Here is a 13,088-nt window from a genome sequence, read left to right as displayed (position 1 = left end):
CCTCCATCTCGCTTAGAATTTCACCAGCATTTTCTATCCGGTAGAATGTTCTAGTAAGACAGATTCAGGTGCCATCACCAGCCAGGGTAACCAGTGAGCAAAGACAGCTGCCAGTGTGAGTAAAAATATTCTCTCTTTCCGCGTGGGGATTCTGGAAATGCACATTCAACACAAGGTCAGCAAAACACTTCTGAGGTTCACAGTTCATTGGGGAAATCAGCAGAAGGGCTGGCTGCAGCTGGAACATATGCAAATCATCTTGGCATCAGTTGCAATTTCTGCCATGAGGTATCTCTGGGTTGCCACTATTAAAAATGTATCAGGTTCAAGCACTCAATTTACCTTGTGTACCTAGAAGGCAATGCCACAGATTCAGAGGATATGGTGTCAAGGGTATTGAGAGGGCACCTGGGAAGGTGCACTTCATGAGGACTTGTGTTCTGTTCAAGAGTGAGGCCTAGGGTGTTAGTTATTCTTTTTTCTTAGATGCCACACACCCTTACAGTAATTAAGAACAGCATGCTTTTTATCATGTTACTGAGATATAACTCCCCAAACTAACTTATCTACTCTAAAGAGTATCTTGGATTATCTATCTGTCTATCTATCTATCTATCTATCTATCTGGAGTCATTTACTTATTCTGGGTACTTGCATTATGATAAATTTACAATAATTTGTGTATAAATGAATTGATATTTTGTGTATTAATGTTCCTCAGAAATCTTTATATTTTGAGGATTTCAAATAATATAACCATGTTTTAAACAGAGAGGGTGAAACTGTTGATGTTCTCTGTATTAAGATAGATACATAAAAACATGTTTTTCTCAATAGAGAAGCATGGGTTTGTGGATGCTAAATAATCTAATTTGTCCACGTACTGCCAGTTTTCATCATTTGTTGGAGAGAAGATAATCCAACAATGAAATAAGAGAAAACTAGTAAACTTTTAAGCATTAGTGATTATGATGCCACAAAGTAAGCACAAATGTCTTGAAAATTGATGCTTAATTTTCTCCTTCATAAAATGCTTCAAAGTTTTCCACCATGCAATGAAGAGGTGTCCAATTGGGGCTTTGAAGAACTAAGTTTATGTAAATAGTATTTCTAGTACAGCAGAAAGCAAACATAGCTTGAGAACATAATGAACAATTCTAGGCCAGTTCCAACACAATATGCATAGTAATTAGCTGGAAATGGAGTAGGCTCTTGCCAGGTGTTGGCTTCCATGTTGTATTGTGACAAAGTTGACTTCATCCTATGTGATTCCACCCATAGAACTTTCATTAAAAATACAAACCCTTTCCTCTAAGTGAGCAGCTCTTTTATCTCTTTCCCTTAATTTTTGTTTTTGCATTTGGTTAATTTAAGAAGTATATCACTAATATGTAAATACATCCCTGTTAGTGCTGGGCTGGAAAGAGGACCCTGTATGTATACAGAGAAAACAGTTTATGCATACCTTGCTGGGATGGGAGCATAGAAGAATCTTCAGTTCCTTAGATATCCTCAGACCTGACCACCAGTGAACTTGGGGGCTGTGACCTCAGCCCTGAGAGCTCTCTGTAAAGGATCAAACCCTTCAGGTCCTTCTTGTCACTGATGGCAATAGAGTGTCCCAAACTACACTAAAACTACACTGCTTAAACAACTTGCCCATATGAACCTTCCTACATTGTACTCACACATTTTCTTTCTTCTATAAATTTAGCTAAGCAAAAAATCCAGAATCAAAAGAGACATGTAGTAGCTTGCTGTATCTCATTTTAAGACCTAGGTCATCTTTGGCATGGGGAAAGTTCCAGAAAATTGTGTCACTTTTCAAGTGGACCCAGATGTATACCATGTCCGTGTTCAAGGATTCATTGCTATTTTTGGCCAGCAACAATAAAATAATTCCCCTAGGTAAGAACTTCAGGATCTTCATCCCATTCTGTAACATATGGTCTTTGTTTTGGCCTGATGATGTTCTGTGCAATAAGCTTTTTCGGAGAATATTATGGGTAATTTTATAGCAGAGTAGGTGGGGGTAGTTAGGTCACTGAGTTTGCCCCAATTATGTCTCAGAAAGAGCATGCCATCTGTGCAAACAATGAAAGAATGCCATTGAAATCTGTGGTATTTCACTTTACTGTTACGTGGTTTCATGCTAAGTTGTGTATACATATACTGAAATAAGAGTGTGCTTAGCTCTACAGAACTTGGCAAGATAAACTCAAGACACATTTACAATAAATTGGAGTTTGTGTTCAAATCAGAAACAGGTAATGAAATGAGAAGTGAATGTAAATAATGAGTGTAATAGCCAAGATAATTTGAGGAAGTAAAAATTCGGTGCTTTTCAAAGTTTACGACACAAACATGATTGACATAGATGTTTGTTCTTCTTTACAGTGGTTTAGTTTGGTCCTACAATAACATGAACTTCCGTACCAATTTTTCCATACAATTTAATATGTTGTACATAATGTGTGTGTGTTGTGTTTAGATAACATATACTCAAATTTTATCTTTTTTTTCATATATTCCGAAGAAATTTCACTACATTTCTTCACTGTGTCTTTCTTGCACGCATACAGTGTGGAAGAGGGAGGTGGAGGAAAAGCAGAAAAGAGGAGAGTCTGGAAATTAATGCAGTGAAAAATGCAATACTTCATGCTTTATGGTGTAAATGGCAGAGCTTGCTATAGTAACTCAATAGAAAACTAGCAAATTAATGGATGGAAAACTATAGGTCGATAATCTACAAATAGGCTAAAAGGGTATAGTGTGCTATGCATATAGTCACTGCTTCATACTGAGTATAGACACCCTGATGTTGTCCTGTATGGTTCAGAGAATGATCTCTGATAGCCATAGATTAGTGAATTATGTCTGGAGCAAGCCAGTAGAAACCTGAGAGAACTCCAGTAGGCTGCCTTGATGGGATATCCTCAGTTGGTTTCTACTGGATGTTTTAAACCTTAAATTTGTTGATGTCACCTTTCTGTAGTTTTTTGTTCATTTACTTGGAAGCCTCACCCAAGGGGATGCTATGCTCTGTTCTGGGCTTTCTAGATTGGGAGTCCAGGAGTCTACTTTAAAGGGGTTTCTGTTGGTTTCTCCTAGATATTATGAGCACCCAATTAGATGATGCTTTATTGTTATCTGCTTATCTTCCTACCTATATATCTAAATCTATAATTTATCTTCTATTTATCAATGTATCATCTACCTTTCTGTCTGTATGTCTATCAGCTATCTGTCCTGTATCTGTATATCTACCTATTATATAGCTAGCATTCATCTATCATCTATCTCTTCCTGGTAAAGAGCCATAGGTGAGCACAGTGTCTCCTTAGATAAGGCTTCAAAATGGAAAAAGAGATACCAACACAAAGAAATAAAATCATTAAACTGGATTCCTATAACATTTAACAGAGACCTTCTGGGGAGGTTGAGGCACTCAGCTGGTGTTCTATTTTAAACTTTCTCTACATGGATGAGCTTCTTATGGCTAAACTTCTGGATTTTCTTTCTCACTAAAGGAATTTTTATATCATGGGCTAAACAGAAGGAATCTCTATTGGAAATGGTCCATCTTCCTGCTGTTCTCAAGGAGACAGTGTTTTTGGTTTGGGGCTCTTCACTGTTTTAGAGGGTATCAGAGTAAATCTCATACACAATTTGAAGAAAAAGTAATACAATTTTTAAAGCTTCAATATTTTTGTTTCTATATTTTAGTGAGAAAAGATTAGTTCTCTTCTATTTAACTTTGTAAAAATGTTCAATTTCTTTTTAGATCATATATGGTGTTATTATATGTGTCTGTTTCTATATAAAAATTCATTTCATGTAAATAATGTAGGCTTTAGACACAGACACCCATAATTCAAATTAAGCTGTTATTTAAGTGTTTGGCTGTGGGCAATAGTTCTTATCACCCAAAGTTTTATTTTCCTCATTTCTAAAATAGAAATAAAAGTAATTCATCTCCCATAATTTAATTGAACAATAGCAATGGGCCTCTTCAAATGGAGGCTTGTGGGTCTAAAACACTGGTAAGTTTGGCTATTATTATGAACAAGAATACTAATAGACATAGCCTAGGCCACATCAGATATAATTTAAAAAAAAAATACTCGAATCACACAAACCTCAACCCTGTCAAATATGTGTCTTATAAAGATGTTAAAGTTGACTGGCTGAGAGGCTCTAATGGTTAAAAAAAAATAACTGTGAAAGACACAAATGTTCAACTCCAGTAAATGCATAAAGTTTGAAAAATAGCTGACAGGAAATTCATAGCAATACCCTGTTTCTAAGTTAATTACTTACCTATTATCTCTATGTTTCTTACTGACTAGTCTCTGGTGTGTATGTTTTTCTGTGATACTAGAAAATCTTACAGGTCACTCATTTTGCATTTTGAAGTGGTACTATCATATAAATGCATGTTATTCTTTTTGTTATTATATTGTATTTTATGTTTATTTTTAGTATGAATGTCAATGACTACGGTATAAGTCATCTGTTTCACTAATGTCCTGACATGGAGCTCTTGAATATTTAGATATCATTCAGACATTCTGAGAGGTGAACATGGTGTGATGGCCAAGAAGGAACAACTAACAGCCAAACTGCATGACCAGAAATTCCTGGAAGAAATGAGAGTCATCCTACTGAAGTATAACAGGAGCTCATAAGAGCCTTAGCTATATCCTGAAATGCTCTTTGGCTTTAAACACATGCTATAGCTACTTCAGGCTTTGTGTTATCTGATTCATTCTAAACCACGGCTATATTACAATTGTAGTATCAAATGCATTGAAATAACCATAGAAAGTAATGCTATATTTTTCATAATTTTACATTGATGCCATAAAATAATAGCATTCCCTATGTCATGAAAATGTTCTTACCCACCAAGTCTATTTTAAATTAACTTTGATAGAATTGAACTAAAATAATTGGCAGAAAGGGCAATAGAGAAAGATATATTAGAATTTTTTAGAAATAAAACTAGTAGAAAAGTTTGTGTCAAATAGTTGTTGAGGGAGTCTCTACAGGTTCTGGTCAGGGACAATTGCACATCTTGAGTTTATCACTTAGCCTCTCTCATCTTCAAATATCAATGTTCTATGACTGATTCATTTTATTTGAAATATCCATTCCTTTAAAACTACTTTAGCTGTTATTGTGGTGTGTATGGGCACAGGTGCCACAGTGTGCATGTGGAGATTGAAGGACAATATGGTAGACCCGTTTCCTTTCACGTTTTGATCCTAGAGACAGAACTCATGTCATTGAGCTCATATGGCAAACACTTATTCATGAGACTATCTTTCTGGCCCTGAAATATTAATTTACTTTCAGTATCTGGTTATACTCTGCTCAATAGAAGTTTGAAGGCAATGCTCTCTCATTCATGTACTCCATGCTTTTCAGAATTAACATCTGTATAAATTAGGAACTGTTGCAAGAACTAGAGATATAGAAGGACAAAATACTGCCTCAAGGGAAATTATGATTAAAGTAAGCACATGCACAATAAATTGTGACACCATGCTTACATTCTTAATATTGTTGTGTTAAATGTCTTGTGACAACAAACGGGCCAAGAGATCTACAAGGGTTTCAGAGACAAAGGGGCATTAAAATTTAAATCAAATGAAGCCAAAATATTTATTTTCTTCTAATTCTCTATTCAATCATAGAAAAACAAAATTACAATGTGAAACTTGACTCAAGTTGGTTCATATTTCCAGGAAGCTTAAATGCTTAGAAATTTTAAAATGAGTAATATGGATCATAGAAGATGAGTTTTGTATTTAATAGGTCTTCCTCCCATTATGTGTGATTACTATTTTAGTTAAACATATTTTAATGACTTATAGATGACATACTACAGAATGTATAAAAGTGGTGGAATCAGACTGAGATACAAGCTGAGCTTCTAGAATAGGTAGAAAAGAATATTTTTGAGAAAGAGTTTTCTTCTGCTGTGTAGCTGTGTCTTGGTCATGCATCCTTGCAGTTCAAAATGTCTGCAGAGATCTGGAAATCACAGTTGACCTTGTGATTATGACAATAATTGTTGACTCAGTGTCAGTCTTTGTTGGGAAGGATTCTTCTCAGACATGGAGTAATTGTGGAGCACATGTGTTCAGGTTTTCTTCTCTGGATCCTGAGGAATAGTGAGGACTGTTGTCCTTAGTGTGTGTGTGTCCTCATGTGCATGCTTCAGTTATTGGGAGGTAATGAAGAGGATCTCTGAGGTTCTGCCTCTGTGAATATACTACATGGAAGCCAATAAATGCCAAGTTACATGCTTTCATCTTTTTTTGATGAGTGAAGATCTGCACTGACACATGATCTCAGGTGGGGTGTGCTTCCTAATCAAATAGTTTTCCCCAGTTCTATATTTGTCTTTTTGAATAAGACTATCAGCCCATCTTAGTCAGTGTTCTGTTGCTGTTAAGAGACACCATGACCATGACAACTCTTATAAGAGTAAACATTTAATTGGGGCATGCTTACAGTTTCAGGGGTTTAGTCCATTATCAGCATGGTGCTGGACCATGGACGTGTACAGGCATTCATGGTGCTGGAGCAGCAGCGGAAGGTTCTATCTCAGAATTCAAAGGCAGCAGAAAGAGACACTGACACTGGCTTAGGTGTTGAAACCTCAAAACCCAACCTATAGTCACACAATTCCTCCAACCAGGCAACATCTATCTTAACAAGGTTACACCTCCTAACCCCTCCCAAATGGTGCCACTCCTTGATGACTAAGCATTCCGCTATATGAGCCTTTAGGTCCATTTTTATTCAAAATACCACATAGCCTTCCTACCATTTCTCAGATGTACCTAGCCTCTATTTATTGATGCCTAATAACCAACATGAGAAAACTGGGGTGCCCAACTTCCTGCATTAGTTCACTAATAGTTCTTAAGAAAAATAAACCTACTGGCTATGACTTTTGGTTTACTTGAAAAATATGGATACAATAATAGCGCCATCTGGCTTCCTTCTCTGATGGATTCAAGGATTACAACTGACAGTACAGAAGTCTTTTCTGTACCTCCTTTCCAGTACCTGCTATTTCTATAAATAAACCACAAGTCAATTGTTATCATTATAGACTTATCTTCCCTAATTGATTCTAATCACATAGCAGTTTGCAGTAATTTTGTGATGTTTTTTGTTTTTGTTTTTGCATATATTTTTATTAAATTGTTATTTTCTTGATTTTAGTTGTAACTGCTCTATATAATTTTAAGTAATTGGCAAAAAGGATAATACAATATGATGTCATAAGTTTTAAAAATGAAATTATTGGACTGGCTTGTTGAAACATCTGACAGATGTTTATATTTCCTGGCAATCCAAGGGTAAATAAGATTCATCTCAGAGACTTAAAATTTTATATCACTCCCAGGTGAGAGATAGTTTGGGATCTCATTCTTTTAGCAGGAATTAGGACTCTTCAGGCTCTGTCTTTGGACTGGTAGGATTTTGTAAGGGAATGGCCCAGCTCAGTTCCCCTCTAATGTAGTTGCTGACTAGCTATGTAATAGGGATTCACTGCCTAATGTAGCTAGCATTCTCACTCGGTGATCTCAGAGCTCCCTGAATAAATGACTTATTGTCTGTGGGGAATACTGAAGGAGTGTCTTTCTCTCCTGGTTCCACCCAGAGAAAGAAATACCCAGAAACTAATATTATTTATAAACTGTTTGGTTGATGGCTAGGGCTTCTTACTGACTAGCTCTTTCTTAAATATTAAGTCAGTTCTATTAAACTATGTGTTGCCACAAGGCTGTGTCATACCCATAACCTGGTATGTTACTCCTTGGGAAGCATGGCATCACGTGGCAGTCTCTCTCTCTGCCTTCCTCTCCCCAGATGTCTCCTGGTCTGGTAGCCCTGCCTGACTACGGGCCAATCAGTGATTTATTCATCAACTAATCAGAGAAACATGTATACAGAAGGACATCCCCCATCCTCACCACAAGTGAATTATCAAAACTCTCCAAACTTGAATTTTGTCTTTTTTTCTCATTCTTTCTTCTATTAGAACATGTAAGTGTGTCTGTATGTTGTGAAATTGCAGTTATTGGATGTCTTGTCCTGTGTCTAATGTTTCTATTCTCTCTTACCATCTTGCTACTATATGTGGAATTTATATTGGCATATCATCCTGCTCACTGATTTTCCCTCAACCATTCTCACCTTAATAATGAACATCTCAATGACAGTTATTGGTTTTTGTTTACAGTTGTCTTTTCCTATAGTGTTTCCTTTGATGCTTAAATTACAAACCCACTTCTGCAAACTGTGTACTTTCCCTCTACAGATCTGAGTATATTACTTACTCTCTGTCTGCTATTTACAACATTTGTATCTTAAGAAACCTGTTATTTGGCATGCTTTATCTATACAGAGTGCGTTTCTATTTTACCTTTTTCAGATCCCCTTTTGAAATATAGACATACTGTGCAGATTGCACCTTATTTGGGGTATTTTGAAGATGGCGGTTTAAGGATGTAGACTTGTTTAATGAGTGCAAGTCAGTGCAACTTCGGCACCTTTCTTTGTATTGGATCACAGCTGATTTCTGGGCTTTCCTCAGAACTCCAACTGAAGTACTAGATCTAGTAGTTCCTTAGCTGGGACACATTGTTAGCATCAAAGCATTAAGATGTGGTGGGATAGTGTGAACAAGAAGAGGCTTGTATTACTATTGGCTATGATATAACACCAGGAAGCAGAAGTAACTCGGGGAGAAAAGGCTTTATGTGCCTTGTGTATCCTGGGATGCAGGCCATTGACTGTAGCCAAGGCATAAATTCAAACTTGACAGAAGAGCTGAGGCTTGTCACTGTGGCAGGCCAAAAGATGCCAATAGTGAAGGGTACAGACTGAATAGTAGTGTAAGCTCCAGGATCGAAAGGAACATAGAGAGAATTTGGAGCTTGGCATCCTGGAAAGACTCCAGTAACGGCTACTGATAAAAATACAGCCCAGTTGCAGTAGGAAATGCCCGTAGCATGGGATGTCCTTCAAGTTCAGCTGCAGTGATGGAGTGGGGAAGGAAAGACGGGCAATGTGTGGTGCAGAGAGAAGAGCCAAGTATGTGACCCCAGACCTTTGGGAGCGATGAGAAAATTATGAGTAAATCCCAGACTTTGGACACTGAGTTAATTTACACTGGTTTTGCTCTTTTCGTGTGGTGACTATACTCTAGTTCTTCCGTTTGAGGTATGGAAGTGTTCAATATATTCTTAATTTTACAAGATCCCATGGTTGAGAGACTTTGAACTTTTTAAGTAATTTCAGATTCTAAAAGAGACTTTGGGTTTTTAAAGAAAATTGAATAAAATTCAATGTTTGTGAAAGAGTATGGGATATTTTGTGTTTGTAAAACGTTTTATCTTATGATTTTGGTATTAATGTATGATTTCAAGCATGAACAAGAAAGGAGCAAGAGAGGCTGTGGCTTAACAGTGACAAACATTTAAATTATGCAGACGGTTTTATGTCAACTTGACAGAAGCTGAAGTCATCACAGAAGAGTAACCCTCAAGTGAGATAATGCCATTGTAAGATCCTGCTGTACCAAGCCTATAACATTTTCTTAATTAGTGGTTGATGGGGGAGACCACATACTTTTATGAGTGGTGATATCCCTAGGACGGTGGTCCTGGGTACTAGAAGAAAACAGGGTGAGCAATCCATGAAGAGAAAGTCACTATGTAGTACTCCTTCATGCCTCTAATACTACTAACAGCTGGGAAAACATCATAAATTAAAGAGATTGGCTATAAGCACAAGATCCAGTGTAGCCTCCAGTAGAAAACAGCATTTTTGTGCTAACTCTGAGGGACCACTTCCTAGAAGATTTCATCTCAGTGGTTCTGATCTTTTCTTAAACAACCCTAAATTCTCAGCTCCAACTGACCAACATCGAGTATCCCAGAAAATACCAAACCAAACCAAACCAAAACAAAACAAAACTGTCTTACCATACTGGCTCATGTATCTTGATAGTTGCGGCAGATTCTTCAGCCCTAGCTAAGCAGAACCACAAGTTTTTAACTAAAGATATGATTATACTTCAAGGAGTCTTTAAGTAACTTTCAAACTCTACAAAGTCCTTCCACAATCCTACACAAAACAACAACAGCAACAAAAAAATCAAAACTAAGGTAGTAACTTAATCAAGGTGGCAATTCAAACAGGAGGCAGGAGCTAATCCAGAGGCTATGGAAGGGTACTGCTTACTGGTTAGCTCCCCATGGCTTGCTCAACCTGCTTTTTTATAGCACCCAGGACCACCAGCCCATGGGTGGCCAATGAAATGAACCCTCCCAGATGAATCACTAATTAAGATAATGTCCTGCATCTGAATCTTATGGAGCAATTTCCTCAATAAATTTTCCCTGCTTTCAGATAACTATACCTTTTGCCATTTTGATACAAGATTAACCAGCACAGATTTCATGGAATATTATCACTAAACCAAATAGTGGAGATCTTATATTCAAGGGTTGGGCAGACACACATGTATCTAAACTTCTCTTATTACATCAATTTGTCAGAGCAAAGATGCTCAAGTTCCTCCAGATGGATAAATACCCTGCACTCTGAGGCATTGAAGCAATTAAGAATCATATTACCCAGAAATCAAGCATTTGGAATCTAGGAAACCAATTTTCAAAGTGGTAGTTTCACCTCACACCTGGCTAGGCCCTCCAATATAACTGTGTTTTATTGGGGTGGGCATGGGGTTTGAAATTTCTGAGGACCCTGACAACTGTGACTCCTGGGGTTTGATATTGTCATGCTCCACCTTCCATCTCTGGCATTTCCAGTGATACTAACAGCATTTCTTCTAGCAGCTTTGGCTCCAATATGTCAAGCATTTCCCAAACCAGTGTACCCTCTAGACCACGCCTCTCCTGAGTATGTATATCCTCCAAACCACAGCTTTTCTTCCTCAAAGGTCAAAATGGTAAGCACTAAGTTAGTAGTACCCCAGAGACCTGGCTGCCTGCATTTGAATCGGGTCATTATTTCCCTCGTGTTCCTGTCAACATTTCAAGGCATTAGGAAATGGAGGTGTCATGGAAATGAAAAAACTAAGCCAGAGTTCTCAAAGGCCTTGTTGTCTATTCAGTGGTTTGCATTAAACACTAGATACCATAGAAATGTGTAGACAAATTAATGGTGGTTTATCAGGGAGGTGATTTTAAAGACATGAAAGACACAAATGTTATATATTGTATAAAATACTTTTATTTAAAGGAAATGTCATCATTAGTCAAGTGAAGAAAGAGGTTTAATAAAATAAGGCTTCAGTATGTTTGTTGAGCCATGAGTGCTGACTGGAACAGATAACTTGGATGGAGGCTGCAGCTCTTAGTGCTCTTGGGTTTCTCTGATGATGAGACAATACAGGTAATATGAAAACATTTCAATACAAGCAGTATGCCCTGGGAGTTCTGGGCAGAGGAGATGGGTTCTCTCTACTCCTTTAAGTTCTCTGCCTGAGCTACAAGTGATATCATTGTCAAACTATCAACAAGGAAAGTACATTTCGATTCCAGCATGAATACTTAAGACTCTCGCTAAAGTACTGAAAATACAATGAAAATTAAAAAAGGACCCAGAGACTGATATTGGGGTTCAAGCTTCGAGATGAAACGCAGAGAAGTAAGCAGCTGGCCACTAGTTCTTACCTCTTCCTCAGACTAAAATGTGATCCTGGCTCCACCAAATCTCAGACTGCAATCCTACAGTGCAATGCTCTCCTCAACATGACTATGGAATCCTGAGACTGAGCCTACTGAAGACTCTGCTCCTATTGTTTATGCCTCTCCCATGCTGGGATTAAAGACATGTGATTCCAAGTGCTGAGATCATCTTCGCATGAGCTGTTTCTCTTAGCACTGGATCAATTTAATAAAGTGTGTGTAGCCTTGAACTAACATAGATCTAACTACCTCTTAATTCTAAGTTCTGGGGTTAAAGGTGTGTGCTTCTATGGCTCTTGGCTGACTTTGCTTTCTAAATACTCATGCAAGTTTTAATAAATCATGAATAATATATCACCACAACTGAAAGCAGAGCCAAGGTGCTGAAGCTTAATCAGTACCAGGGACTGCTCAAATGAGAATGAGGTTGTTGGTGCTCCTCAAGTTGGTAAGAGGATGATCCCAACTAACAATCTGAGAAACAGTGGAGAGGCTGCCTTAAATACCCTTCCCTGATAATGATATTGATAACTAACTTATATGCCATCCTAGAGTCTTCCTGTAGTAGCTGATGGAAACAGAAGCAGACTCCCACAGCTAAACACTGAGCCGAACTCCTGAGATCCAGATGCAGAGAGGGAGGAATGATAAGAAAAAGGAAGTCCAGGCTACAGAAACCCACAGAGACAGCTGACCTGAACAAGGAGGAACTAACGGCCCCCAGACTGAGAGCTGGGAAGCCAGCATTGGACTGATTCAGACCCCCTGAACATGGCTCTCAGTTAGAAGGCCTGGGCAGTCTAAGGGAGCTCTGACAGTAGAACCTGGATGTATCCCTGGTGCAAAAAAGGACTTTGGGAGCACATTCCCCATGGAGGGATACTTCCTTAGCCTAGAGAGGGGGCCTAGACCCTACTCCAAATGACTTGACTGGTTTTGATGATCTTTCCTGAAGCCCTTACTCGCCCTGTGGAGTGGGTGGGGAAAGGGAGAGGAGGGGTGTCTTGGGGCATGGGAGGGAAAGGGAACTTGGATTAATTTGTAAAATAAGAAAAATAATAGATAAAAAATTTAAAAATTAAGTTGTAAGAGGAAGTGACTGGGAGATCAGGGTGAGCAATGTTTGGTGAAGGAAGGTCACATGCTGTAGGGATGCTCGGTCTGCTAAGTAATTTCTAAGCATCCCTCACCCAGATACAAATCCTTTCACAAGCAAACGTTCTTTATTAATGTAAATTTCTTTTTTAAGAGGACAACTCTGAAGAGCTGTGCTGCACTGTGGAAAATGAGTGCTTTGAAGTAAACAGCATCTAAGAGGACTACTTGAAGTGGCATATTCTAGCC

This window comes from Phodopus roborovskii, unplaced genomic scaffold (assembly GCF_943737965.1).
Source record: "Phodopus roborovskii unplaced genomic scaffold, PHOROB, whole genome shotgun sequence".
NCBI classification, from domain to species: domain Eukaryota; kingdom Metazoa; phylum Chordata; class Mammalia; order Rodentia; family Cricetidae; genus Phodopus; species Phodopus roborovskii.
This window is presented reverse-complemented; position numbering follows the sequence as displayed.